Below are 25,950 nucleotides of genomic sequence, written 5' to 3'. Positions count from 1 at the left end.
CCTATTATTCTAGTACGTCATATTTAAACCAATCAAAAAGCCTGTTGTGAACAATCAGACTCGGTACCGTACCGTTCAACAATCAAAATAACTTTAAAATAGTACCACAATTCGAAACAAGTTCTTTCTTTTAATGCTTTACATCACATGTGCTAAATTTCAAAATACATAAATTCTAAATATTTTTGGAGGTAACCCTCTGACAAACCGATTTTCAAATACAGGATTACTGGTGAACGTCATTCAAAGGGCGTGGCGAGGGGCCATTTTAGCCAAATAAGGCATGACATTCCTGATTGGCCATCTTTTAACTCTTTCATAAATATGCATTATAATCGTACGGTACGCGTAATTTTTATTCCTAGGAGGGTTAGGGGCAATTCATGAATAATTCATGTTTATCCATGAGAACGGACAATGACATCAATAGCATTGTTGTTAGTTACTCAACTAGTTACAATACATTAAAGCATTTTAAAGAACGGTTGTCGTCGAGCTACCACACAGCCTAGTGGATAGGGAGATGAGCTATGGATACAAAGATCCCTGGTTCGAATCCACGTCGTCGCTGCTCATTTTCATCAGCTATTTTTCTTCTCCAAATTTATCACTGAGATAATTTTAATTTAAGGGGAAAATAGAACGAGAACCTAATTCTTGCAATGATTCAAAGGAAAAACTGAATTATTCATGACATTGCCCCTAACCCTCCTAGGAAAAAAAATTACGCGTACGGTACAGCGCGGTACGCATGCTGTCTGCGCCGGTGTCACGGTAGTCTGGTTCCCAGACCTGACAATTATACATTATATATATACATTTGTAAAAAAACTGATTCAATTTCTTGTTACATAACTAATGCTTTTAAAGACTTAATTCGAATTCTATAATTTAATAGGGCCTATGGCATTGTTTCTTTATATTACATGTAAATTGAACATTCCTGGCTTGTGACCAGGCGCGGATCCAGAGGGTTTTTTTGGGGGGTCAACCCCCTCCCAGCTCTGTCAAAAAAAAAATTCTCATACAAATTCCTGAAGAATAAGTCGACCCCCCCCCCCCCTGACACCCCCAAAAACATTATACTGGTCTAATGTCCGCCTGTTCAAAATACGGTACACCATTCTGTAACGTGTTAATAATCGTCGAATTTGAACAGCGCCCCCGATTGAAATTGGTACCAGCCCCCCCCCCACCCCCCCCACCCCGCCCCCCGCCCCCCCCCCCCCCCCCCCCCCCCCCCCCCCGTTTTTATTTTACGGAAGCGAGTGTCCAGAGAAAAAAAACGTGTGTACATTTTCAATTTTTTTGGCTGATGAAACCCCCCCCCCCCCTGCGAAAATTCCTGGATCCACCCCTGGTGACTCGCGTGACATACATCATGTGTGACTCGCGTGACATTCTTGAGATTCGAAATTCGAAACAAGTTCTTTCTTTTAATGCTTTACATCACATGTGCTAAATTTCAAAATACGTAAATTCTAAATATTTTTGGAGGTAACCCTCTGACAAACCGATTTTCAAATACAGGATTACTGGTGAACGTCATTCAAAGGGCGTGGCGAGAGGCCATTTTAGCCAAATAAGGCATGACATTCCCGATTGGCCATCTTTTAACTCTTTCATAAATATGCATTATAATCATTGATCTCCATATATGGAGATCAATGATTATAATCGTACGGTACAGCGCGGTACGCATGCTGTCTGCGCCGGTGTCACGGTAGTCTGGTTCCCAGACCTGACAATTATTCCCGACGCTCACGTAAACATGACGACATTGACGGCCCTTTTTAAAAACTCGGCTTCGTTTCCGAATTGGCTCTATCACTTATAGATTTTAATGTTCCGATCATATTTTTAAATAAATCACGTGCTTCGTAATATCATACAGTTACGACAATACAGTTTGATATTTCTGTAAGAAAACATTGACTAATGTTGACCTGAAATCTTCAAAGTTAGGCACCCAAATATTGGCACAGTAAGCAGGCGCGGGTCCAGGGGTGGGCCGCGCCGCGGGGGCACGTGCCCCCCGTCCAATTGACTCCACACAAAAAAAGGGGGGGGGGAGAAAGGAAAAAAGAGGAAGGAGAGCGAAAAGAGGGGAAGGAGGAGGCAACCCTCCTTACAAAAATACCGGCGCGGATATTAAACATCAGCCAGCAAACATTGCGTAGTGGCAGAATGACAGCGAGCTCGAGAGTCGATCAAGTGAAGCTTCGAAATAAACCGCGATCCCACCGTACGTACCCCGCATAACGTAACCCTGCATGTACATGTACGTATACTTAAGTATCAGCCATTCCATGGTGACTCGCGTGACATTTGAACAAAATGTAAAGATTTTAATGCATTACTGTTGTTAACCTGGCATTTATTCAACTCAAATTAGCATGTATTTGAGTCAGGGCATTGTGAATTTATGGTTTAGTCTTTATATGATTACTTTAAAATCGCTATTTTTTCATGTATCACAGTTTCTATGACGTGACTCGCATGACAGGATAGAAAAAGGGATTTTTGACATCCCTTGATTCAAATAGCTTTTCCTATGGATCTACCAGTGTTCTAAAAATTATTCTTACAGAACTTAGAACTTAATACCCTCACCCAATACATGCATAAGTTGTATTGTGCCAAATATCACTTGTTGTAAGAAATGGCCTGAAGAAAATGTGACTCGCATGACACAAATGCGTGACTCGCGTGACACAGTAGCTTTTCACTTTCACATTATAACTGTAATTTTAGTATAACGAATCAAATCATAATATTATATTAATAAAAATGATTTACCTGTGAATACCTTATGAAAGAGTGTGAAAACTGCTATTTATCCCTTTACTTTGGCAAATGTTGGGGGTGGAAATCTGGTTTAAACACAATATCCTTAACAATGACATAGAGAGAGAAAAAATGTTTTGGAATTTTAGTTAGGAAGTGATGTCATCAATCCACGGGTGATTATTTCAGGAAAACAGTTGTAATTCTTGGTCATGTAGAGTCACAGTTTCCTTAAATGGTAAGATCGAGCTGCAATTAATGATGCAGTTGTATCGGAATGTATACAGTACAGTCGAATCTCGTTTGTACAAACTCTGTTAATAGAGCATGACAAACCCTCTGACAAACCGATTTTCAAATACAGGATTACTGGTGAACGTCATTCAAAGGGCATGGCGAGGGGCCATTTTAGCCAAATAAGGCATGACATTCCTGATTGGCCATCTTTTAACTCTTTCATAATGCATGTACCGTACGATTATAATCATTGATCTCCATATACGGAGATCAATGATTATAATGCATATTTATAATCATTGATCTCCATATATGGAGATCAATGATTATAATCGTACGGTACAGCGCGGTACGCATGCTGTCTGCGCCGGTGTCACGGTAGTCTGGTTCCCAGACCTGACAATTATTCCCGACGCTCACGTAAACATGACGACATTGACGGCCCTTTTTAAAAACTCGGCTTCGTTTCCGAATTGGCTCTATCACTTATAGATTTTAATGTTCCGATCATATTTTTAAATAAATCACGTGCTTCGTAATATCATACAGTTACGACAATACAGTTTGATATTTCTGTAAGAAAACATTGACTAATGTTGACCTGAAATCTTCAAAGTTAGGCACCCAAATATTGGCACAGTAAGCAGGCGCGGGTCCAGGGGTGGGCCGCGCCGCGGGGGCACGTGCCCCCCGTCCAATTGACTCCACACAAAAAAAGGGGGGGGGGAGAAAGGAAAAAAGAGGAAGGAGAGCGAAAAGAGGGGAAGGAGGAGGCAACCCTCCTTACAAAAATACCGGCGCGGATATTAAACATCAGCCAGCAAACATTGCGTAGTGGCAGAATGACAGCGAGCTCGAGAGTCGATCAAGTGAAGCTTCGAAATAAACCGCGATCCCACCGTACGTACCCCGCATAACGTAACCCTGCATGTACATGTACGTATACTTAAGTATCAGCCATTCCATGGTGACTCGCGTGACATTTGAACAAAATGTAAAGATTTTAATGCATTACTGTTGTTAACCTGGCATTTATTCAACTCAAATTAGCATGTATTTGAGTCAGGGCATTGTGAATTTATGGTTTAGTCTTTATATGATTACTTTAAAATCGCTATTTTTTCATGTATCACAGTTTCTATGACGTGACTCGCATGACAGGATAGAAAAAGGGATTTTTGACATCCCTTGATTCAAATAGCTTTTCCTATGGATCTACCAGTGTTCTAAAAATTATTCTTACAGAACTTAGAACTTAATACCCTCACCCAATACATGCATAAGTTGTATTGTGCCAAATATCACTTGTTGTAAGAAATGGCCTGAAGAAAATGTGACTCGCATGACACAAATGCGTGACTCGCGTGACACAGTAGCTTTTCACTTTCACATTATAACTGTAATTTTAGTATAACGAATCAAATCATAATATTATATTAATAAAAATGATTTACCTGTGAATACCTTATGAAAGAGTGTGAAAACTGCTATTTATCCCTTTACTTTGGCAAATGTTGGGGGTGGAAATCTGGTTTAAACACAATATCCTTAACAATGACATAGAGAGAGAAAAAATGTTTTGGAATTTTAGTTAGGAAGTGATGTCATCAATCCACGGGTGATTATTTCAGGAAAACAGTTGTAATTCTTGGTCATGTAGAGTCACAGTTTCCTTAAATGGTAAGATCGAGCTGCAATTAATGATGCAGTTGTATCGGAATGTATACAGTACAGTCGAATCTCGTTTGTACAAACTCTGTTAATAGAGCATGACAAACCCTCTGACAAACCGATTTTCAAATACAGGATTACTGGTGAACGTCATTCAAAGGGCATGGCGAGGGGCCATTTTAGCCAAATAAGGCATGACATTCCTGATTGGCCATCTTTTAACTCTTTCATAATGCATGTACCGTACGATTATAATCATTGATCTCCATATACGGAGATCAATGATTATAATGCATATTTATAATCATTGATCTCCATATATGGAGATCAATGATTATAATCGTACGGTACAGCGCGGTACGCATGCTGTCTGCGCCGGTGTCACGGTAGTCTGGTTCCCAGACCTGACAATTATTCCCGACGCTCACGTAAACATGACGACATTGACGGCCCTTTTTAAAAACTCGGCTTCGTTTCCGAATTGGCTCTATCACTTATAGATTTTAATGTTCCGATCATATTTTTAAATAAATCACGTGCTTCGTAATATCATACAGTTACGACAATACAGTTTGATATTTCTGTAAGAAAACATTGACTAATGTTGACCTGAAATCTTCAAAGTTAGGCACCCAAATATTGGCACAGTAAGCAGGCGCGGGTCCAGGGGTGGGCCGCGCCGCGGGGGCACGTGCCCCCCGTCCAATTGACTCCACACAAAAAAAGGGGGGGGGGAGAAAGGAAAAAAGAGGAAGGAGAGCGAAAAGAGGGGAAGGAGGAGGCAACCCTCCTTACAAAAATACCGGCGCGGATATTAAACATCAGCCAGCAAACATTGCGTAGTGGCAGAATGACAGCGTACGAAAGCCCATTAGCGCCACTGCAAGTATATATGTTACAGATTATGTAATTCGTTATTACGGATTATTAATTCGTTATAACGGATTATTTAATTCGTTATTACGGATTATTAATTCGTTATTACGGATTATTAATTCGTTATTACGGATTATTAATTCGTTATTACGGATTATTAATTCGTTATTACGGATTACTAATTCGTTATTACGGATTATTTAATTCGTTATTACGGATTATTAATTCGTTATTACGGATTATTAATTCGTTATTACGAATTAGGTCTGATGTTCTCACACGTGGAGAGCACGTGACCAGGGGCCTATGTATATAGCGCCGCTAGGCGGCGCTATCTTTGCATACAACGTTTGCACTCCTGTGCCATGCTTGCCGAGTAATGACTCAGAACGTATGAGTAATTCGTAATAACGAATTAAATAATCCGTAATAACGAATTAGTAATCCGTAATAACGAATTAAATAATCCGTTATAACGAATTAGTAATCCGTAATAACGAATTAAATAATCCGTAATAACGAATTAATAATCCGTAATAACGAATTAATAATCCGTAATAACGAATTAATAATCCGTAATAACGAATTAGTAATCCGTAATAACGAATTAAATAATCCGTTATAACGAATTAGTAATCCGTAATAACGAATTAAATAATCCGTAATAACGAATTAATAATCCGTAATAACGAATTAATAATCCGTAATAACGAATTAGTAATCCGTAATAACGAATTAAATAATCCGTTATAACGAATTAGTAATCCGTAATAACGAATTAAATAATCCGTAATAACGAATTAATAATCCGTAATAACGAATTAGTAATCCGTAATAACGAATTAATAATCCGTAATAACGAATTAAATAATCCGCAACATATATACTTGCAGTGGCGCTAATGGGCTTTCGTAACAGCGAGCTCGAGAGTCGATCAAGTGAAGCTTCGAAATAAACCGCGATCCCACCGTACGTACCCCGCATAACGTAACCCTGCATGTACATGTACATGTATGTATACTTACGTACGATGCATTCTCTAAGCACGTGCAGCTTTTTGCTGTGTTGCGCGACACTGGGGTGTGTTTTCGTAAGAACAATTTGCCATTATTTCCACGCGCTTGTAAATTACAAATTATACTTTTCACGAAGTCCAAAACATTTCATTGTTTTAAAATGAGTTCTTCAACGTAATCATACACTTTTCGTGAAGACTTTATTCGAGAAACGATGTAAAACCCTGAAAAAAAATAAACACCCCTGGGGCGGATTGCAATAACGCAGTCTTAGTCGGCTGGCTAAACCAGTCCAATTTTAGCCGGCTATTGTTCTTAGACGGTCTTGGTTAAGACACCAAACTTAGCCCATTGCAATAAGTCTTTACTAAGCCCGCTTAGACTTAGAGTAATGATTCACAAACAAACATTCCATGGTTACGGGCGAATACTGGAGAGATTGTACAATTTTTTTTTTATAGGTTTGTGTGATTCATATCATGCAAAGTCAAATGTCAATTCCGAAATTTTATGTTGAGAAAATTGTATTTGCAGTACAACTCAGTGTCATTACATTTTTCCAGAAGATCCCTTCTATCCCAGAGAATTTTCTCTCCAAGCAGTGTTCTGCTATTTTAAGATTTAATTATCAAACACTCATCAACTGTAAAACAAGTATTTTGGGAAAGAATAATTCAACACACCATTGAATTCCAAAAATCCCAACTATAGACCGTTTTAAGCCAGCCCAAACCAGGCTAATTATTTTAAGACTGTCTTACTACTTAGACTGTGTCATTGCAATGGTCTAACTTACAGACTGACTAACAGCCAGAGCTTTTAGACTGTCTAATGCGCATAGACAGCTTTAAGACCGGTTATTGCAATCCGCCCCTGAAGATATACATGGATCCGTCCATAAAAAAGGTGTTTTTTTACGAAAATGGCGCGATCCGTCTGGTTTTGACATTACTCCGCGTTGCTGAAAATACAAATCGGATAAGTTTGGTACTTAAAAAGGATCTGTTTGTTCTTAGGACAAAAAAAATCAGCAGTTATAGCCAAGAGGCAAGTTTTAGCACCCGAGACATGCTCTGGCAATTTACACGGAACGCGGTGTGTTGCTTTTTCAAGTGCAAGCGAGGAACTTTGTTATCGGAGTTTGCCGGTGGCGGCCGCGGGCCAGCGCCCGTCCGTGCCGGGTCGGGATATGTATACACCAATTCCCGATGTCTATTTCTCAACGTCATCATCTACAATTATTGAGTGGTCGGGCACAACCCGACCACTCTTTGGATCTGTTACGATTAATCTTTCTTTCTTTCTTTCTTGAGTGGTCGGGCACAACCCGACCACTCTTTGGATCTGTTACGATTAATCTTTCTTTCTTTCTTTCTTTCTTTCTTTTTTTTCCGGACAATACTTCTCCGCGGGTTTTCTCTTAAACGGTATATGGTATGAACTTGTAACTTTCAATATATATCGACCCTCATCCGAAGTGGTGCATATTAATCTGACGTCACGATTACGTCATCGGGTGTCAAATTACAAGCGATTTTAGAGGGAAAAAGGGCCAAATACTTTCACCTTTAACTCTTAAACAAAATGATCAAATATGTTCCAACTTTGTAATCTGATAGACCATTAGAGGTGATCAACACTTTTTGTCGTGTACGTGAACTCGCTTGACCTTAACTTCCGGGTCCACCGGAAGGTCAAAGTTACGTGAATTGAAAATGAAGACTTTAGCCTGAAATCAAAACAAAGCACAATTTCTTCCACACGGTTTACGGTATGATCATAAAACCTACTGTGAACTTGTACCATGTTACGAAGATGTTATAACTGTTGTTACGTCATCATGACGTCATCAGGTATCAAATTACAAGCGATTTGTTTGCACGATTTGACAAAATACTTTGACCTATATCTCTTGAACTAAATAGGGTATCGTGTTCGTTTTTTCGTGAGGTTGTAGACGGTGCCTTAAGCAACATTTATTATTCCCGGGCACAAAACTGCTTGACCTTTACTTCCGGTATGATCATAAAACCTACTGTGAACTTGTACCATGTTACGAAGATGTTATAACTGTTGTTACGTCATCATGACGTCATCAGGTATCAAATTACAAGCGATTTGATTGCACGATTTGACAAAATACTTTGACCTATATCTCTTGAACTAAATAGGGTATCGTGTTCGTTTTTTCGTGAGGTTGTAGACGGTGCCTTGAGCAACATTTATTATTCCCGGGCACAAAACTGCTTGACCTTTACTTCCGGTATGATCATAAAACCTACTGTGAACTTGTACCATGTTACGAAGATAGTATAACTGTTGTTACGTCATCATGACGTCATCAGGTATCAAATTACAAGCGATTTGATTGCACGATTTGACAAAATACTTTGACCTATATCTCTTGAACTAAATAGGGTATCGTGTTCGTTTTTTCGTGAGGTTGTAGACGGTGCCTTGAGCAACATTTATTATTCCCGGGCACAAAACTGCTTGACCTTTACTTCCGGTGTTACCGGAAGTGCAAAAGAAACTGAATCTAACTCTAAAACGGAAGCATTTCCGTACAGACAAATACATTATTGAAGTGTTAAGTGAGGAATGCCAATCACAAAAACATTATTTTGACGTCATCCACGAAAGGGCGCCCTCCAGCGGTACATGGAAAACAGTTTAATCTTTTAAAATGTTAAAACCCTCAATCAAATTTTTATGATATAATTGCCCCTATATATCCCGTGAGCAACCACAAATGAATTTGCAAGGTTTCATAATCATGACGTCATCAGACCGGAAGTTACTGTAGGGAGAATTCAACAATGACCATTTTATGTGTAAAGTTAAATCCATCATTTGATCCCTGTCTCATGACTTTGTTTTTTGCCCCCCCCCTCAAAAAAAAATGACATCTGTTACACTTTATATTGACCTTTTGCTTCCAAATACTGTGACGTCATCAAACTGGAAGTTAGCTGTTATTATTACATACACTTAATTTCCATATTTCCATGCGTTATTTTTACTTAATGATAAACAAGTGTCCTCCCTTCCCTGTTTTGACTGATGACGCCATCAAACCGGAAATAACTTCTACTCAAACTGTTTACTGAAATTTATCACACCTTAAAAGACGCATTCTGTTTGTAAAAAAATAATTGGTACTGGAAATGTTGAAGTTCTTGGTCCTTTTTTTCTGACATAAACATATTCATAACTTAATTGGACAATGTCTAATGAAATGGTTGTCTACCCGACCACTCTGCGTTTGTAACAACAAACGCGAACCTCTAGTTGAGTGGTCGGGCACAACCCGACCACTCTTTGGATTTGTTGCGATTAATCTTTCTTTCTTTCTTTCTTTTTTTTCTGCATAGCACGTTTCCGCCGGTTTTCTCCTAAACGGTATATGATATGAACTTGTAACTTTTAACATATATTGACCCTCATTCCGAGTGGTGCATAGTACATTGACGTCACTATGACGTCATCGGGTGTCAAATTACAAGCGATTTTCGTTGAAAAAATGCCGATCTTCTTTCATCTATAACTCTTCAACAAAATGATCAATTATGCTCCAACCTCGTAATCAGATAAACCATAAATTGATAAACATTTTTTGTCGTGTAGGTGAACTCGCTTGACCTTTACTTCCGGGTCTACCGGAAGGTCAAATTTAGGTGAATTCAAAACGAAGACATTAGCCTGAAATCGAAACAAAGCACAATTTCTTCCACACGGTTTACGGTATGATCATAAAACCTAGTGTGAACTTGTACCATGTTACGAAGATGTTATAACAGTTGTTACGTCATCATGACGTCACCAGGTATCAAATTACAAGCGATTTGATTGCACGATTTGACAAAATACTTTGACCTATATCTCTTGAACTAAATAGGATATCGTGTTCGTTTTTTCGTGAGGTTGTAGACGGTGCCTTGAGCAACATTTCTTATTCCCGGCCACAAAACTGCTTGACCTTTACTTCCGGTGTTACCGGAAGAGCAATAGAAACTGAATCTAACTCTAAAACGGAAGCATTTTACTACAGACAAATACATTATGGAAGTGTTAAGTGAGGAATGCCAATCACAAAAACATTATTTTGACGTCATCCACAAAAGGGCGCCCTCCAGCGGTACATGGAAAACAGTTTAATCTTTTAAAATGTTAAAACCCTCAATCAAATTTTTATGATATAATTGCTCCTATATATCCCGTGAGCAACCACAAATGAATTTGCAAGGTTTCATAATCATGACGTCATCAGACCGGAAGTTACTGTAGGGAGAATTCAACAATGACCATTTTATGTTTAAAGTTAAATCCATCATTTGATCCCTGTCTCATGACTTTGTTTTTTGCCCCCCCCCCCCCAAAAAATGACATCTGTTACACTTTATATTGACCTTTTGCTTCCAAATACTGTGACGTCATCAAACTGGAAGTTAGCTGTTATTATTACATACACTTAATTTCCATATTTCCATGCGTTATTTTTACTTAATGATTAACAAGTGTCCTCCCTTCCCTGTTTTGACTGATGACGCCATCAAACCGGAAATAACTTGTACTCAAACTGTTTACTGAAATTTATCACACCTTAAAAGACGCATTATTTTTGTAAAAAATAATTGGTACTGGAAATGTTGAAGTTCTTGGTCCTTTTTTTCTGACATAAACATATTCATAACTTAATTGGACAATATCTAATGAAATGGTTGTCTACCCGACCACTCTGCGTTTGTAACAACAAACGCGAACCTCTAGTTTACTGTATTTTTTTACGTAACAAAATGACAAAAAAACCTTCATAATGTATCACACGATGTGTGAATTGCAATCATGGCGCCGAAAGGCCCGATGACTATTTTCTGTATAGATGAGTCGCATGTATACGAACTACGATGAGTTTATACAATTTGTCTTGCCGATCTCCCGATGTCATGTACCTTACGTGTATAAACTAGGCCCTATTCTTGAAATTGAAACTGGACTGAATTAAAACCAAGAACAGTTCTGTAAAATGTTTGGGCAATTACACTATGCATGCATGCATGAGATAAGACATGAGATAAAACTGAGCGGTGAAGTTACAATGTGCATGGAGGCCTATTTGCCCCTCTGTTTTAGTTTGATTGAATTACACTAATTTTAAACTTGAATTCAATTTACATGTTCAAGTGGTTTGTTCTCATTGATCAACTAAAATTTCAACTTGAAACAAAACATTACAAAGCAACCCTGCACCAGTTTACAAACTAAGTCTATACAATTCCTTTTTGAAAATATAATGCACGAAAATAATGCAGACGAAAATACGTGGATGTCAAGTGAAGAAGAGAAGAATCTTAAAGAGGTTTGTAATAATAAGAATATATTATAAATCAATAACAAATCCATATCATCTTAAAACATTTTTCTCAAATAAGTCGGGGTAAAAGGGGCCAGGAATCGCCTCAGATTGCACCACAGAGCATCTAGAATCCCAAATTTCCCGGGGCCCTTAAGCGGGCCCCGGACCCCACGCCGAAAGGCATTTGTGCTCCCCGCTCGCATTAGTCCTCCGAGCAAATTAATGCCCCAACGCATCGTTGCAACAGTTTATATCAAACTAAGTCAATGATATTCCTTTTTTTCAAAAATAAAATGCAACAGAACATGCATGAAGACGAAAGTACATGGTTTTCAACTTTTTCAATGGTTTTCAAGTACCCAGTAACTCAATTTTTGTAAAAGCAAGAGTTTATTTTTTTTTTAAATCCTTACATTTTAATCTAAAAAACTTTTACTCAAATAATTCGGGGTAAAGGGGCCAGGAATCGCCTCAGATTGCACCACAGAGCATCTAGAATCCAAAATTTCCCTGGGCCCTTAAGCGGGCCCCAGACCCCACGCCGTATTGGCTGCGCGCTCCGCGCTCGCATTAATTCTCGGAGCATGCGCTCTAAAAGGTGTGCCCCCCGTCTAAATAGTCTGGTTCCCAGACCAAAAGATTCCGTCTATTTCTGATGAATCTTAGGTCCGGTAGCCTCCGGTAATACAATGTATTACAATTTACGTCACGTGACTAAACGGGAGGAATTCCTCCTTTTTCCGAAAATTTCCGAAGTTTGCCGAAGTCGTTTCGTCGACAATCGGATAGCGCCCGAGTATTTTTGAGTATATAATATAGGTTTAATTAACTGCTAATTGCTTATTAATTTTATTTTTAATGAGTTGATAATTAATATTCATTGTTTTCATTTAGAAAACTTGAAATTCAACGACGATTTTGTGCATCAATTATACTCAGATCGTACGGGCGAACTTTTTGCTGCGTCATGTACAATTTTGAATTTGACGACCGTTACCGAGATTTTCCAAAACTCGGTCTTCATTCGGCTCCGCCTGCTAACAGTGCTATTTAGTTCCGTAATTTTGAAGATTCCAGATCAACATTACTCAATGTTATCTTACAAAAACATCAAACTGTATTATCATAACTGTATGATATTACGAAGCAAGTGATTTATTTAAAGATTTGATCAGAACATTAAAAGCAACAAGTGATTAATGTTGTCATGTTTATTTTTAGCCACGGAGGCTGCCTGAACTACATTTTAAGACGTGAGCGTCGGGAATAATTGTCAGGTCTGGGAACCAGACTACCGTCTAAAGACATCCTGGATCCGCGCCTGGTAAGCAAGCGGAGCCGAATGGAGACCACGCCGAGTTTTGCTTACTTATCCGCGGCCGCTTGCTTACTGCTGTGCCGAGATTGGGTGCCTAACTTCGTCAAATTCAAAATAGTACATGACGCAGCAAAAAGTTCGCCCCTATTACGATCTGAGTACAATATCGTCGTTGAATTTGAAATTTTCTAACTAAAAGCGATGAATATTAATTATCCACTTGTTTTTAAAGTTTTAAATAAGCAATTAGCAGTTAATAAAACCTATATTATACTCGGAAATACTCGGGCACTATCCGATTGTCGACGAAATGAATTTGTTTAACTTCAGACATTTTCGGAAAAAGGAGGAATTCCTCCCGTTTTAGTCACGTGACGTAAATTGTAATACAATATATTACTAAAGGCAACCTCGTCCTCGGTGCTTACTTTATTTCCAACCTCGTTTCCAATAGTAAGCCCAGGGCCAATGGACCGATCCAGTTAGCCCCGCCCACTGCGCACGTGGCCGAAATTACCACGTGCTCCTCTCCAATGGGTGCGTTCGATTAGCTTACACGTATACGCGGGGTTACACCCAGGGAAAGCCACGCAATGAGACTAATCAAACGCTGCGGTGTATTCGCCTATCCGTATGGTGTTCTATAAACGCCAAATCTGCGTCGCGTCGTACTTTCACGTCGTGCTGTCGCGTCGCACCGTGGCGTCGTGCCGTCGTCCGTCGCGTCGTGCCGTCGTCCGTCGCGTCGTGGCGTCGCGTCGTACCGTCGCCCGTCGCGTCGTGCCGTCGCCTCTTAAATTACCGTTTCTGAGCACGTACACTGCATGAGGAAGCGACGCACCTTCACACGTCGCGTCGTGCCGTCGTGCGTCGCGTCGTGCCGTCGTGCGTCGCGTCGTGCCGTCGCCCGTCGCGTCGTGCCGTCGCCTGTTACCTCGGCGCTTCTAAGTAGACTGCTTGAAGAGGTGACGCACACATTGCCCGTCGCGTCGTGCCGTCGCCCGTCGCGTCGTGCCGTCGCCCGTCGCGTCGTGCCGTCGCGTCGTGCCGTTGCCCGTCGTGTCGTGCCGTCGCCCGTCGCGTGACTGTATCTTTCTTTGCGTGTACTGTATTTATGACATGCGTGCCGTGCGGTGAAAGTGTTGCAAATTGCTATGTCGTACACGACATAGCCAGTGGTTTTCTTGCTAATGATGTTAAGAATATTTTACGCGTTAGCATTTCTTGTAATGATCAGATTAAGTGGATTCCTTATTTTTTATTTTTATTTCCAAATCCATGCCTAAATGACCATTATGTTAGTTCTGTTCTTCAAGAAGTTCAAATAGGACTTGTACGTTCTCCTCATCCAAGTTTTTTTTCTTGGTTGGATGGTGGAGATGGGTTAATCCTTGATCGGACCAGGCAATCTTTTATGGTTTTTTTTGTCGTTTGTATGCCAGGATGGGTTGGGTCGCAAAGAGTGCACTGAGAAAAGCATTATCGTTGAACAGATTCCAGTGTTTCAGAAGGGCCTGCTTAACCCTAAAGGGGCCGGGTTATTTTGACCATCCCCCCCCCCCTAAGATCTCGGCCATCGAGTGACGAAAAATTTCGAAACTCAGTATAGGCCTATGCATAGAGCAACTCTTCCTAAACATACTTAAGAAATTTCATGACTATAGGTCAAAGGGTTTTGGAATTATGGCTAATTAATTATTCATATGTACGAATGGCAATTTTTAGCGCCGGAAAATTTTTCGCTACGCGGCAACCCGTGGTCCGATTTTTATGTTTTTGGTATCAAAAGATGCGCAAAGCTCGAGGCTAAAAAGTCATAACAGCTCGGGTCGCGAAAATTTTTTTTAGAGGCTATCACGGAATATGTTGAGGGGGGGGGGGCGCCCCCGGCTCCTTTAGGGTTAAGAGCTGGGTGTTTCATTTGTGGGTGGTAGGGTAAAACAAAGACCAGTGGGATATTCTTTTCGGTTTTTGCACGCTTTTTAGAGTTCACGCGAGTTTCGCCTTTTTGGGGAAGAAGAGCTAAGTCTTCTTGGTTGTATCTGCGTTTCTGAAGTTTGTCTTTGAAGAATTCAGCTTTCTCCTCAAATTCTTTTGAGTGTGTGCATATACGGTCATATCTCATTAATTCTCCCTTAATCAAACCGCCAGACACTGACTCAGGGTGGGCTGAATCTCGAGCAAGATACTGAAAGGTAGCAGTTTTTTGGTTGCTACTTGAGTATCCAGTTTCCCTTCTTTTTTGAACCGTTCGCCTTTGTGGATGACGAGGTCGAGGAAGGTGACTTGACTGTTTGTCTGTGTTTGAAATCTCTGACGTGAACTTGAGCGTGGGATGAATTTGGTTTAGTGTTTGGACGAGGATGAAGGATTGTTTGGGAGAATAATTTCTTTTTCATATTTGAACAGGGTTATATCGCATATTTCTGGACTGCATTCGCTTCCCGTAGCCACGCCAATTTTCTGTCTGAAGAACTTTCCATTGAATTCAAATATGTTTCGATGCATGATAAGTTCCAGGAGACAGCGAGCGTGTTCTCTTGTAGGTTTGGGTATTGCGTTCATACTGCTATCGGCAACTTCAAGTGCATCGCAAACTGATTCAATTGCTTAATCTTGTGGGCAGTTCGTATAGGCCTACATGGACACAATATCCAATGTGATCAATAGGCTATCCTGCTTCAATGTCACGTTGTTTAGTTTTCAAGCACATGCCCGGAATCGCGTGTATATGTGCTTTGTTGTTTGACAATCAGAAGCAGAAAATAGTCTATGTATTTTGAAATTGATTGAGTCGGACCTCCGCAACCACTAATAATAGGCCTCCCCACAAACCGTGTACAAACTGTACGACATAGCAATTTGCAACACTTTCACCGCACGGCACGCATGTCATAAATACAGTAAAGGTACATGAAGAATGAAGGCGCCACCTATTGCCAAGAAAGATACAGTCACGCGACGGGCGACGGCACGACGCGACGGGCGACGGCACGACGCGACGGGCAACGGCAGGACGCGACGGCACGACGCGACGGGCGACAGCACGACGCGACGGGCAATGTGTGCGTCGCCTCTTCAAGCAGTCTACTTAGAAGCGCCGAGGTAACAGGCGACGGCACGACGCGACGCACGACGGCACGACGCGACTCACGACGGCTCGACGCGACGTGTGAAGGTGCGTCGCTTCCTCATGCAGTGTACGTGCTTAGAAACGGTAATTTAAGAGGCGACGGCACGATGCGACGGGCGACGGCACGACGCGACGGGCAACGGCAGGACGCGACGGCACGACGCGACGGGCAATGTGTGCGTCGCCTCTTCAAGCAGTCTACTTAGAAGCGCCGAGGTAACAGGCGACGGCACGACGCGACGCACGACGGCACGACGCGACTCACGACGGCACGACGCGACGTGTGAAGGTGCGTCGCTTCCTCATGCAGTGTACGTGCTTAGAAACGGTAATTTAAGAGGCGACGGCACGACGCGACGGGCGACGGCACGACGCCACGACGCGACGGGCGACGGCACGACGCGACGGACGACGGCACGACGCGACGGTACGACGCGACGGCACGACGTGAAAGTACGATGCGACGCAGATTTTGCGTCTATAGAACACCATATATCCGGTTCGTTAGTGTGACGTCACCTCCAGCACTTTCTGCACGATTGGAACCGGAAGTTAACGCAGCTGGAGCATTTGTAGCCAATGGGCGCTAGTAATCAATGGTGGACGCGCGTGATATGACGTTTTCACTAATATAACAAACCGGATGGCATGCTGGGGAAATGAAGGTCAAAGGTGTGAAGGGGCGGGACCAAATGTGAATGTACACACAGCGTCGTCTGCTCACCGGGAAAATAGAGATGCGGCGATCCGGCTAATTTATTTAGCTCTAGATCATTGCAATACAATAAATTAATGAGAGAATCAATAGATTTGCTCTAAATTATCGACAAGTATGTCATAAAGACCGATGTAAACGTGAATTTCATCCTAAATCGTTTGGAATTCGTTCCAAATGTTGAGGCATTTTCGGCTTAAAAGTAGTTTATTTCATAAGCTTGTTATGGATAAATTGAACTTAGGCCTTAATATCGAGAGTCGAGTCCATGACAACAAATTGCAGACAAAAGCCGTCAAAAATATTGCCACAGTGTTTTTTTTTATTTATTGACACACTTTCAAGAAATTCATTTAGAAAAAAAACTTCCATTTGCCTATTAAAGTATATAACTTATTGCTTCAGTCTACAATCATTGGACATTTCATAACTTGAAAAACTTTTTTTCTTGCATATCGTGCTTCTCGAAATTGAAAATAAAAAAAAATGTCTGTGTATCATCCATGGATCATAACTATCATTACACTTTTCATTGCTTTTGACACTCTAAACTTATTTAGTGCTTACAAGATTATGTCGGTGCATGATAAAGATCCATTTATTAGTCATTAATACCTCCTTTATTCATAAAAAAAACAATAAGTAAATTTTCTGTTCAGGGAAAACAAAAAAGCAACTGTTTAAAGATATGTGTATATAGCCGACAAATAAATACTTCTTTAATATATGAACACATTATTTACAAAATATCTGAGCAAACATTGTATTGTGTGTTCGAGGGCTTAGGAGAAAAAAATGCACATACATTGTATTGACATGGATGGGACTCACGTCTTTGGATCTTCATAATAAATGGGTGTCTTGTGTATGTTCTTCCAGTCAAAAATTATTTATAAATTATTATAAGGTGTTGAAATATCAGAAAATCAAATTGACTCGAACATAAATTAGGCTCAACTTGACCACAAACTGTGACTCAACTCGGCCTTCTTGACTTAATGACTCAACTCAACAGGAGTCCAACATGTGCATGCCACACGAGTGTTTTGCAATAAATAATTTACAATAACTGGTCATTTGCTTTAACCTAGGATGGAAACAATGAACTGATGTCAACAAAAAAGTTACTGTCAACAAAATGTGGCATCTGACAATAGGCCTAATGTTTTCCTGTTGACAGCCTGGGCAAATACTGAATAGTCAGCTATGCTATTCCAATTACCGTTGAAAAGTAGAGCTCTAAATGTTTCTTGTTTTATTGCTTTGTTTTCTTTCAGATTCAGTGTGCGAAACTTGTTTTATGAAACATCATGAAGAGCTGCTTCAGGTAAACACTGATTAATCTTCATTTTTTTGAAAAAAGGTACATCTTTGTATTTTGGGTCATTTTTGCCCCAAAACAAGCAAATATTTTACCACATGACGTGAAATACATTTTTACGAGTGTTGTAGTCGAGTACTTTTTTTCCGAGTACCGAGTACTGCCGAGTACTTGCGTTGCCGAGTATGAGTACTTGAACTTCCGAGTACAAGTACAGGTCTCCGAGCACTTGTATTTGTACTTGTACGAGTACGAGTATGAGTACTTCCGAGTACGAGAACGAGTACTTCTATTTCCAAATACGGCCATAGGGCAATACAGACCTACTCACGGGTTGCTGTTCAATGTGTTTGTCCGGACGCGCACAGGAAAATCATGAAACTTTGATTACTCCACAAACGCAGCCAATCCACCATTTCAAACTGTAAGTATCGATAAGATAAGGCCGCTATTCGAGTACGAGTACTTTGATGATCGAGTACAATTTCGACATGTCGAGTACGAGCACTTTGCTGCCCGAGTACGAGTACCGTCATTTCGAGTACGAGTACTTTGACATGCGAGTACCATGCAGTTCAAGTACAAGTACACTTAAAAAAGTACTCGAGAAGTACTCGAGTACGAGTACCGAGTAGGAGTACTACAACACTGGTTTTTACAAAAAACCCAAAGAATCCAAATATATGTCACATTAGAACATCAATCACGTTGGACCTTTTCAAGTTTTCATAATCAACAGTAGTTTTTTTTCCACAGGAAATCTAAGTAGACTCTCTCTTAATCAGAAGGTGCTCTGTCACCCGCAATAGTACCTTGTGCTACAGATACTTGCATTTTAAATTTAAAGCGATTTGACTCTTTATGAATTGATTTTCTTAATTGTCAATATCTCTAAATAGGATAAATGGTTGGAAAATAACTGATAGTCAACTGACATTTAATATTCTGCTTAGAAATTGCATAATTTAGAATTTTTTTATCTTACCATTTATGATACATGACATGTGGTCCATAATTATCTATATACATTCAGTTTAAAAAAATGTGTCCAGTTGGTTGTTTTAGTGCTTGAAAGTGAGTTTTAGTCAATGTGATTTTATGACCCTTGCACTGCTTGTAATTTCCTCAATTTCAGGATAACAACCACGTCGTCTGCTACCACACATGAATGATGGGATGGTGAACCATGACAACTGATCAAAATAATGGCAAGGTATGAAGGCAGACTGAAAGAGTCAAAGTAAAGAAGCCGGTGTGAAAACTACAATTCAAAAAGAAATTGGCATTCCAGCAGAAAACTGTGAGGATAAACTGAAAAGCTTAAAGAGATCTGTAGTAATCATTGTTTTCTCTTTGTATGAAAGGCATTCCATTTGAAGCAAGATCACTTGTGATATTTTGTAGTACAAGGCGCTCCATGAACAAAGTCACTTGAAAGGTCAAATAGAGCATGTTTGCATTGCACCCCAAGTGTGTGCAGTTGTGTAGCTTAAATGGTCTGACAAAATGTTAAAGTTATTACAATTCAAAATTAATATCAGATGATCCAAGTGGAGGTTCTAATAGAAGCCATCCAGAAAACAGTCTCTGAACCGAGGTGAATGTTCACAACAAATTGTCAGTAAATTATTCTTTTCCCACAATTGCATTGTAAAACATAGTCATATTCCTTTAATCCCTGAGAAATATCACCCATTTCCTCTTTTTTTATTTTTGCAGATTTCAAGAGACATCTCATCTATTGGAGGTGTTCAAGGAAACGAAGCCCTCACCGGTGAAAAAGAAAGCGGTCAAGAGTCAAAAGAGGTCCAGCCCCCCCCCCCCCCCTCCCCCCGCCCTGCTTTTCGAATTTGCAGCACTTGCAGTGGCCTGAAATTTAGGGGAAAATGTTCTTGGGTCCACCCTTGGTGTCCCCTAAAAACAAGATGGTGCCTTCCCCTGCCCTCCAACCCCAACACTGACCAAATCCTGGCTCAGGCTAGCCGCGGCATTTGAAGTGGCTGTGTGAGTTGCCTTTTCTTGTGCAAGCCTGGATGAAATTCCTTTATGATCTTTTCAAGCTTTGGGGTTTATCCTCACACGTACTTTGCTGCTGGAATGCCTATTTCTTTTTATAAAGTTTTACTCACAGGCTTCTTAAACTTTGACTCTTTCAGTTTACAATTAAGAGATTGCATTGACTAAAATTCATTTTCATGCACTAAAAACAACTAACTGGACACATTTCATTAGACTGAGTTTTGTGACTTGAGTCCAGTTGAGTCCTTATCAGAAAGTTACTCCTGTTGAGTTGAGTCATTAAGTCAAGAAGGCCGAGTTGAGTCACAGTTTGTGGTCAAGTTGAGCCAAATTTATGTTCGAGTCAATTTGATTTTCTGATATTTCAACACCTTATAATAAATTTATAAATAATTTTTGACTGGAAGAACATACACAAGACACCCATTTATTATGAAGATCCAAAGACGTGATTCCCATCCACGTCAATACAATGTATGTGCATTTTTTCTCCTAAGCCCTCGAACACACAATACAATGTTTGCTCAGATATTTTGTAAATAATGTGTTCATATATTAAAGAAGTATTTATTTGTCGGCTATATACACATATTTTTAAACAGTTGCTTTTTTGTTTTCCCTAAACAGAAAATTTACTTATTGTTTTTTATGAATAAAGGAGGTATTAATTACTAATAAATGATTCTTTATCATGTACCGACATAATCTTGTAAGCACTAAATAAGTTTAGAGTGTCAAAAGCAATGAAAACTGAAATAATAGTTATAATCCATGGATGATACACGGACAATTTTTTTATTTTCAATTTCGAGAAGCAAGATATGCAAGAAAAAAAGTTTTTCAAGTTATGAAATGTCCAATGATTGTAGACTGAAGCAATAAGTTATATGCTTTAATAGGCAAATGGAAGGTTATATTCTAAATGTATTTCTTGGATCGAGGATACAAGTTTGCTTGAAGATAATATACAAATAATGAATGTTTGTGAGTGCAATGGTAAGAATAATTTCATTCGGTGACAGATGAAATGTTCCATTCCACGAGGCGAATAATTTCATTCGGTTCTTTCCATTGCACGAACGTGAAACATTCATTATTTGTTTTATATAACACCTGAAAAAATACTTGTCATCTGATTGGTTGACTTTTAATAGCCAATTTTTTTCAGGTTAAAAACTGTTTAAAAGTTCGACAAGTTCATCATATTTATATTAATGCAAACTGTTCAACAGGTTGAGAACAATCACATTCAATTTATCTAGATTTAAAACAGCGCCACCACCAGCCAGCAGCAGTGACACAGTGCAAAAGAACTTCCATTCATAGTGCAATAGAACTTCCATTGCACTGTGCGCTGCGCGCCATGCACGCGCGCGCCGTGCGTTGGTACGAATTAATCAATGACATGTGATCAACGATCCACCAATCAGATGACGGGAATTTATTCAGGTGTTGTATAATATACAAATAACGAATGTTTGTGAGTGCGATGGTAAGAATAATTTCATGAGGTGACAGATTGAATGTTCTATTCCACGAGGCGAAGCCGAGTGGAATAGAACATTCAATCTGTCACCGAATGAAATTATTCTTTCCATCGCACGAACGTAAAACATTCTTTATTTGTTTTATACAACACCTGAATAAATTCTCGTCATTTGATTGGTAAATTATAAACTACAATTTAAAAAAATTTTGATTTTAAAGATGTTGAACTACCCCTTCACGAAAATGTTTTAACCCAACTCTGTAGCGCTGGCTCTTTGGAACAATACGCGCTACGCTGAACGCGCACACCAGCATGCATTTTGCACGCAAATACCGCGTCATGGAACAAGCGCAAAGTGAAACGGTATAACGCATGGGTATAAAGCATGGTCGCATCCATTGATCTCCATATACACAGATCAATGGTCGCATCGTACATTATACCGAATAATATGTCACGTGACCTACAATTCACCAATCAGATGACGGGGATTTATTCAGATGACAGAAGAGGTTTCCTTTTGTGGGTCATGTGCAGGGCGTAACATTTGGTGACGTTAAATCGCATCTGCCACTTAGACTCCCAGTTACAAAAGGGTATCAATGTCGTTTTGTAGTTTCTTGTTGTCTTCTGGAGTTTGGACTTCACGGTATAATATGCAGTCATCTGCCAGAAGTCTCACTTGAGATGAGATTCCTTCCGGAAGGTCGTTGAGATACAAGATGAAGAGTAGCGGTCCAAGAACTGTGCCCTGGGGCACTCCTGATGTCACAGCTATTGAACTAGATGAACTGCCCTCTAGGACTACTTGTTGAGATCTTTTTGTAAGGAAACTGTTGATCCAGTGGAGTAGAGAGCCAGAGATCCAAACATGTTTCAGCTTTGACAATAATCTCTGATGTGGAACTAGGTCAAACGCTTTGATGAAATCCATGATGATTACATCGGCTTGCCCTTGGTTATCTAGGATTTTAGCAAGGTCGTTTACGGTCAGGGTGAGTTGGGTTTCACACGATCGACCTTTGCGGAACCCATGCTGTTCATTGTTGAGAACGTTGTGCCGTCAGCCGGTGTACAAATCTCTCATAGAGAACTTTCCCCATGCCTTTGTACACGTATGCATTATTCATGACTACCAGAATCCAGTCCATTGGCTAAGACTCGCACCCAATTCTCTATATAAAGCACGTAGAAATAGCAGTTTTGGTTATTGGTGAACTGGGCTCTGACCTAGGCAGAGCTCCTACACGTATCATGTAACATTGATGGTCTGGGATCTGACCCCCACCATATAGTGCCCCCTCTATTGAGATGTAAATATTCCTGAATAAAACAGTAGAGAATAGTGTGTGTAAGATATTGTATCGTATCTGACTCTTTATTGATGTCACGCCCCAACTATCGCATCGGTCCCAACTATAGTTGGGCCTGTCCCAACTATAGTTGGGCCTGTCCCAACTGTAGTTCCACAGTTGGGCTGGCCCAACTATAGTTGGGCCTGTCCCAACTATAGTTGGGACGGTCCCAACTGTAAGTTCCATTGTTGGGCTGGCTCATCTATAGTTGGGCCACTCCGATCTTTTTATTTTGCGGTGTCCCAACTATAGTTTACATTGATGTACAACCATAAAACGTTCCCTACAGCTCTGATACACGTCTGACTTTACTGGGGACCACTAAAATTAGCTATTTATGGGGCGAATCTATAGTTGGGCCACCCCAATCTTTTTATTTTGCGGTCCCAACTATAGTGTACATTGTTGTACGATTATAAAACATTCCCTACAATCTGCCTTTACTGGGGACCAATGAAATGATCTATGGGTGGGGACCATCTGTAGTTGGGCCACCGCAATATTTTTATTTGGCAGTCCCAACTATAGTTTACATTGATGTACGATTATAAAACATTCCCTACAGCTCTGCTTACATGTCCGACTTGGGACCTTTGACATTAGCTATGGGTGGGGCCCATCTATAGTTGGCCGGCCATGGCAATCTTTGAATTTTGCAAAATGTTGCTGGATAATAAAACCCAGCAGCTGGACAACTCATCCAACTAGGCAGTACCACGTGACCGGCCAGCCTTGCGGATATGCATGCACGACGAATACACGGTGCCAGCGCCGAGGAACATCCAACAAGATCTATCAAGCATGAAGCATCCGGCGCAACTCCAGTCCTAACTATAGTTGGGCCGACCCAACTGCCGCACTATAGTTGGGACAGTCCCAACTATAGTTGGGACCGATGCGATAGTTGGGGCGTGACAACGATAATGTCTCCCACCCAACAGAGACGTTACACTGGTGGCAAGCGGTGGGATATGAACTTACACACACCATCGAACTACACCATGACTTAATTAAGTCTCAGTGGACCGTGGGCCCCCACTGCCTCCATAGACAAGTGCACATGTAAACAAAGTGTGACGTCATTAGTACAGAGGCTTATTACTTTACACATTTTTAATTATTGGATGACTAACAATATTTCCATTCTTGCGGGGTGTAGGCCAGTAAATAGGCCCAAAATTGCCTACGCAGTCCAGATCACGATTTGCATGCCCGCAATTTTCTGCTGTCAGAGAATTTTGTGAGCCATGAACTTGACGGTTTGTAAAAGAACACGGTTGGATGCATGGATACAACTGCGAGCTTTGTGTTCCTGTGAAATCTGGATGAAATTGAGCCCTAAAAAAGCTCTATTTTGCAATGGAGCATAGGCATCGTTTTTTCAAAATGGCGATGGGCTTCAAAACTATATTTAGGGGTGATTCTTTGGATGTAAATTTTTCCCCCAAAGTAATTGGTTGACCCCCCAAAAAAATGAACAGAAAATAAAAGATGGTGAAATAAGCTTTGATTTCATGTGTGTCTCAAACACCTTGGAGGGTTGTATTTCCCCTAATTTTAGAAAGTGGGCGTAGTTATCACGGGTCTATGACAGTTGATTTACTGGTCTGCACCCTGCACGGAAGACTAGTTCCCGCCCCTATCAGAACAATGTAGGGACCGGAAACCAGTCTACTCACAAGGCAGATATGTTTCAGAGCGCACAAAACCGACTCAAAAGTAAAAGCCCTTTTTCAGAGGGTTGCAGATGCTGGGGAGGGGGGGGGGGTAAAAATAGAATATAAAAGTTGGAAACATGTCCAGACAAAACTCAAGTCTGTAGGAAAGCACGGAGAGTACATCTTTAACAAACCTTACATTGAGTTGATAAAATGCTTGCATAATAATTAAACAGCTACAGCACTAAAGCTTTTGCATAATATTATGTAACAGCTGTGTTCATTAATATGTACATTTTTATTTATAACCGAAACAAAGAATTTGTTATAAGAATTTGACATATTCTGTCTTAATGATCCCTGAATGTCATATCCTAGATATGTAGCATTAGTAATGATGCTGGAATTGGCATACGTTTTTTTGACATGTCATGTTCAACAGACTAAGATAATCTCCATTAAATACACGCTATCTGAGATAAGTAAAAGCTCACTTTTATAGACCACATCACATTTGTCCAATCTTTAATGCGGTACTTTTTCAGATAAATTTCTATGAAAGATTATTTGGTGAAAAAAAATGTCTAAAAATACACAAAATCAAAATTTTGACACATTTGGCAATTTTACAGTTTTTGTACTGAGAGGACAAAATATGAATTGTAGTGAAATGGAGGAGAGTGTCTCGGGTATGTTTTGGCAGTTATAACTTGCTCATCTGACTTGTGACTAACTTGTGACTGACTTGTGATTGACTTGTGAGTGACTTGTGGATGAGTTGTCTTGTCTTGTTTTGTCTTGTCTGGTACTGCACAAATCGCCTCACGTGGCCATCAATAATGTGATTGACTTGTGACTGACTTGTGGTTGACTTGTGATAGACTTGTGACTGACTTGTCGTTGACTTGTGATTGACTTGTGACTGAATTGTGGTTGACTTGTGATTGACTTGTGACTGACTTGTGGTTGACTTGTGATTGACTTGTGACTGACTTGTTA

General features: G+C 40.2%; 1 long non-coding RNA gene across 1 annotated transcript; it reads left to right on the top strand.

Annotated features, from left to right (window-relative positions):
- The first annotated feature begins 18,202 nt into the window (after positions 1–18,202).
- On the top strand, positions 18,203–21,031 carry LOC119746348. Its single transcript, XR_005273733.1, has 3 exons — positions 18,203–18,436; positions 19,566–19,643; positions 20,150–21,031. It is a non-coding gene; the product is annotated as an uncharacterized LOC119746348 (long non-coding RNA).
- The last annotated feature ends 4,919 nt before the right edge of the window (positions 21,032–25,950 follow it).

Source organism: Patiria miniata, unplaced genomic scaffold (genome assembly GCF_015706575.1).
Source record: "Patiria miniata isolate m_02_andy unplaced genomic scaffold, ASM1570657v1 HiC_scaffold_7, whole genome shotgun sequence".
Lineage (NCBI taxonomy): Eukaryota > Metazoa > Echinodermata > Asteroidea > Valvatida > Asterinidae > Patiria > Patiria miniata.
This window is presented reverse-complemented; position numbering and strand designations above follow the sequence as displayed.